The sequence below is a fragment of the Catharus ustulatus genome, chromosome 26 (genome assembly GCF_009819885.2).
Source record: "Catharus ustulatus isolate bCatUst1 chromosome 26, bCatUst1.pri.v2, whole genome shotgun sequence".
NCBI lineage: Eukaryota > Metazoa > Chordata > Aves > Passeriformes > Turdidae > Catharus > Catharus ustulatus.
The window spans coordinates 5,326,664-5,332,124 of NC_046246.1; the positions used below are offsets into that span (position 1 = coordinate 5,326,664).

The following is a 5,461-nucleotide window of genomic DNA, read 5'->3' on the forward strand; positions in this document are numbered from 1 at the left end:
GGGTGGGGCTGGAATTCGATGGATTTTTTTCCCACCCAAACCAGCCTGGAATCCTTTGGAGCAGAGGGAAAAATTCCAGTTGGAATAAAAACATTGGAAATCTTGCAGGGAATTCTTCAGATCCATCCATGAAACCTCCAGGGATTTTCATCCACGAGGAAATTCTGATTCCTTGAGCTGTGATTTCCCAAATCAATCCCACACCTTCCACAGGTTTCTCACAAAAAAAAAAAAAAAATCTGAGGTCAACTGGAAGTAAAATTTTCTGCCTGGAAAACCATCCCTGGTGGTTTTGGGGCTTTTTTTTATTATTTCCATTCTGCCCTGCTGGGCTTTGTGAGCCCAGGTGGGAATTGTGGAATCCAGGCTGGATTTCCTAAATTGTGGTGTCAGGCAGTGAACAGAAGAGATTCCCTGGCAGCCAAATCCCATTCCTGAGGAATTCCTGCTCTGTTGAGGAAAGGTTGGCAGAGCTGGGGAAGGTGCAGGGAATTTTTTGTTCCCCTCTCTGGCAGCAGGTTCAGGGAATTGGTGCTGAATTCCACTGGATTTTGGGGAAACTCCATCCAAACCTCCTCTCCCAGGAGCTGGATTCTGACTTATCCAAAATCCTTAGAAATTTTCACTTTTTTTTTTGGCAAATCTGACCCATTCCATGCTGGTGCAAAACCAGGATAACTCAGGCCTGGAATCTTGGAGTGTTTCTGTGCTTTGTGTGAATTTTGTCAGCTCTTGGGGAATGTTTCAGCATCATTCCAAGGTTGTTGGGTTTTTTTTTATCAAATCCATCCTCGTGATTGCAGCTGGGGGTTTGGGATTTCAGCTCTGGCAGTGTCAGGTGGGGGCTGCTCCTCTCTGCTGGGGGCTGGGTGTCAATGATTCATTCCACATTAATTCCTCTCTCCAGGAAAAAAAAAATAAAAATAAAACAATTTTTAAAATCTCTGGCAAATCCAGCCATTTGGATTTCTTTTCTTGATAGAAATCCTCAAACTCAAAAACTCCTTCCAGGGAATTTTACAAATCGAATTGCACATCCAAAAAATGCCCTTTGTGGGCAAATATTCCCCCAGGAAAAAAAAAACAAAACAACAAAAAACCAACCTGGGAGTGCAGGAGTTGATGCTGGGATGGAGTTCATCTCCTCAGGAGCTCGGTTTGGGATTTCTGGACATGTTTTTTGTTGTTTGAGGAAGGAAATCGTGTGACACGAGGCGCTGGGGGTTGGGAAATGAGGAGCTGGCGTTGCTCAATCCCAGTTTGGGCTCCCCACACCAGTTTGGGGTGGGGCTGGGAGCTGAGTGGGGGCTGCAAGGGAAGGAGGGGACATTTCCCTGGGTTTGGGGACACCCCATGGTGTCCTTGTCACCCCCCAACTCCTCCTCACAGCCAAAATCTTTGGGGTTTCCTCGTTCCCAGGGAGAATTTCACTGGGATTTTTCCAGCAGGAAGCCAGGGACGCTCGTGGTGACCCTGGGGGACACATGGTGGCCACGTTGTGCTGCTGCTGTCATGGCACTGTGGGTTGTCCCTGTCACTGTGGGGGTGACCCAGACACTGTGGGGTGTCCCCAACACTGTGGGGTGTCCCTGATGCCATGGAGCGTCCCCAACACTGTAGGGTGTTCCCAATGCCATGGGATGTCCCTGTCACTCGGGTGTCCCTGTCACTGTGGGGTGTCCCTGATGCCATGGAATGTTCCCAACACCATGGGGGTGTCCCCAGCACCATGGGTGTCCCTGTCCACTCTGGGGTGTCCCCAACACTGTGGGGTGTCCCCAACACTGTAGGGTGTCCCCAATGCCATGGGGTGTCCCCGTCACTCTGGGGTGTCCCTGTCACTGTGGGATGTCCCCAGCACAGTGGGATGTCCCCAACACGGTGGGGTGTCCCCAACACCATGAGGTGTCCCCAACACCATGAGATGTCCCTGTCACTCTGGGGTGTCCCCAACACCATGGGGTGTCCCTGATGTCATGGACATGACCCAGACACCGTGGGATGTCCCTGATGCCATGGATGTCCCCAACACCATGAGGTGTCCCTGTCACTATGAGGTGTCCATGATGCCATGGAGTGTCCCTCACACTGTGGGGTGTCCCTGGCCCTATGGGATGTTCCCTCACACCATGAGATGTCCCTGGCCCTATGGGATGTCCCCAACACCATGAGATGTCCCTGGCCCCGTGGGATGCTCGTGGCAGGGAAGGAATGCAGGCCTGCAGGGTGTGTGGGAAGCTGAGCCCACGCAGCAGCAGGAGCAGAACGTCCCAGCTCAGCTCCCTGCTCTGCCCACGCTGCTGCTCCCAGCACCATCCCACATCCTGGAGATTTTGGAGTTTCCATCAGAATTGTGTCAGTGAAGCTGGAGAGAGCAACAACAGCTTGGAGGGGAGGAAAGCTTTTCCTTTTGGGATGTTTTCCCTCGTGGAGAGTCAAAAATCCAGCACGGGCTCAGCCAGGTTGAGCCTCGTGGAATTCTGTTTGCCATAATCCCTTTGTCATTGTGGAATTCTGTTTGCAATAATCCCTTTGTCCTCATGGAATTCTGTTTGTCATGATCCCTTTCTCCTTTTGGAACTCTCTTTGCCATTATTCCTTTGTCCTTGTGGAATTCTCTTTGCCATGATCTCTTTGTCCTCGTGGAATTCTGTTTGCCATGAGTCCTTTGTCTTTTTGGAATTCTCTTTGCCATAATCCCTTTGTACTCATGGAATTCTGTTTGCCATGATTCCTCTGGCCTGGTGGAATTCTGTTTGCAATAATCCCTTTGTCCTTTTGGAATTCTGTTTGTCATGATCTCTCTGTCGTCGTGGAATTCTCTTTGCCATGATCCCTTTGTACTCATGGAATTCTGTTTGTCATGATCGAATTCTCTTTGCCATTATTCTTTTGTCCTTTTGGAATTCTCTTTGCCATGATCTCTTTGTCCTCGTGGAATTCTATTTGTCATTATCCCTTTGTCCTTGTGGAATTCTGTTTGCAATAATCCCTTTGTCTTTTTGAAATTCTGTTTGCCATGAGTCCTTTGTCATTGTGGAATTCTGTTTACTATGATTCCTTTGTCATTGTGGAATTCTCTTTGCCATGATCCCTTTGTCCTCATGGAATTCTCTTTGCCATGATCCCTTTGGAATTTCTCCACTCTCAGGAGGGAACACCGAGTCCAAGCCGTTGTTTGTTCCCATCCCAGCATTCAGGACACCGAGTTTTCTCCCCAAAACCACTGGAGGTTCAGGGCATCCCACATTCCCACAGATCCAGGAGGATTTCATCCTTCATCCCTCACCGATGATGGAATTTTCCCCATCCCAGCTCAGCAATTCTGGGTGGTTTGGAGTTAAAGTCAGGGCAGCAGCTCCGAGTCCCCTCGCGGTGGCACCGAGGTCGTGGCGGTGCCGGGCGGATCGGGCACGGCACAGAGGAGTCCTGCTGGCCACACTTTGGGGTTTGTAGATCCCAAAATTTGAGTTTGTAGACCCCAAAGTTTGAGTCTGTAGATCTCAAAGTTGGTTGAGCTTGTAGACCCCAAAGCTTGAGTCTGTAGACCCCAAAGCTTGAGTCTGTAGATCCCAAAGTTGTTTGTAGACCCCAAAATTTGAGTTCATAGATCCCAAAGTCGTTTGAGTTTGTAGGCCCCAAAGTTTGAGTTCATAGACCCCAAAATTTGAGTTTGTAGACCCCAAAGTTTGAGTTTGTAGACCTCAAAGTTGTTTGAGTTCATAGACTCCAACATTTGAGTTCGTAGATCCGAAAGTTTGAGTTTGTAGACCTCAAAGTCATTTGGGTTGTAGACCCCAAAGTTTTGAGTTCGTAGACCCCAGGGTTTGAGTTTGTAGACCTCAACATTTGAGTCTGTAGACCTCAAAGTCATTTGGGTTTGTATACTCCAGAGTCTGAGTTTGTAGACCTCAAAGTTTGAGTTTTTAGACCTCGAAGTTGTTTGAGTTTGTCGATCCCAAATTCGAGTTTGTAGACCCCAGAGTTGGAGTTTGTAGAACCACAGATCTGGTTTGCAGACTCCCAAGTTTGGGGACTTGTGGACCCCAAGATTTTGGGTTGTGGAACTTTGGGTTTGTGGAACTCCAGGTTTGGGTTGGTGGAACCCTCAGGTTTGGGTTTAGGATTCCCCAGATCTGCATTTGTGAACCCACCAAGTTCAGGGTTGGTGGAACCCCACATTTGGGGTCATGGAACACCAAGTTTGGGTTTTGGGCCCCCAGATTTGGGGTTGTGGACCTCAAAGCTTGGCTTGGTGAACCCTCAGGTTTGGGTTTATGATTCCCCAGATTTGGGGTTGTAGACTCCCAGGTTGGGTTTGTTGGACTCTCAGGTTTGGGTTGGTGGAACCCCAAAATTTGGGGCTGTGAACCCCAAGGTCTGGATTTGTGAACCCTCAGCTTTGGGTTTGGGGCTGGATTTATGATTCAAGCCCAGATTTGATTTGTGGAGCCCAGATTTGGGCTTTGAGGACTCCCAAGTTTGGTTTTATGGAGCCCCAGGTTTGGGGTTGGGTTTGTGGAGCTTCATCCAAAAATCTTTTCCTTCAGTTTGTGTTTGTTCCTCTGTGGCTGAGCTGGTTCTGGAGAAGCCCAGGTGGGTTTGTTGTGCTCTGTGCATGGTGGAATTCCGTGTTTTGCCAAGAAATAATCCTATAAAAACCCCCAGCCCGTGCCTGTGGGGTGCTGTGTGGCGAGGACTGAAGGTCAGAGCCAGCCCCAGGAAATTCCTTCTTGTCCTCTTCCAGCCTCCTCCTCTTCCGGGATTTTTTGTTCCTTCTCTCTTGGGAACTGATCCTTCAGGACAGTCATTGGATTTAGGAATATTTGATGAAGAAACCAAGAGTTTCTAGTGGTGTCTCCCCTGAGTAATTTCAGCAAATTTCAATAGGCACCTTCAAAAAAAGCTTCCGTAATTCCCGGGTTTGCTACAAGAACTGGATCCCTCGGAGGGAACCCAAATGCTGCTTGGGAAAACAAACAAAACGAACAAAAAAACCCCAAAAAACTCATCCTGCTGAGGAACTCCCGCTCCTTTGTCCTCCAGAATTCCAAGAGCTGCTCTGAGATGTCCCCCTGGAGAGAAGCGGTGCTGGGGTCCTCTCCTGCTTGGAATTCAAGTATCCAGGAGGGCTCCCGGCTCTGAAAAAGGGAATCCCAGCCCCAAGGATGGCCCAGAGCCCAAAAAGGAACCCCAGAGTCTGGGAAGGGAATTCCAGAGCTCAGGAAGGGAATCCCAGAGCCCAAAAAGGGAATTCCAGAGCCTGGGAAGGGAATTCCAGAGCCCAAAAGGGAATCCCAGAGTCTGGAAATGGAATCCCAGAGCTCAGGAAGGTGAATCCCAGAGTCTGGAAATGGAATCCCAGAGCCCAAAAAGGGAGTCCCAGAGGTCAGGAAGGGAATCCCAGAGGTCAGGAAGGGAATCCCAGAGCCCAAAAGGGAATCCCAGAGTCTGGGAAGGG

At 49.3% G+C, this 5,461-nt stretch overlaps 1 long non-coding RNA gene across 1 annotated transcript; it reads right to left on the minus strand.

Moving 5' to 3' along the window:
• Positions 1–503: 503 nt before the first annotated feature.
• LOC117007528 lies at positions 504–5,302 on the minus strand. The gene is made up of 2 exons (XR_004420153.2): positions 1,105–5,302; positions 504–901 (listed from the first exon to the last, which is right to left on the minus strand). It is a non-coding gene; the product is annotated as an uncharacterized LOC117007528 (long non-coding RNA).
• Positions 5,303–5,461: the final 159 nt, after the last annotated feature.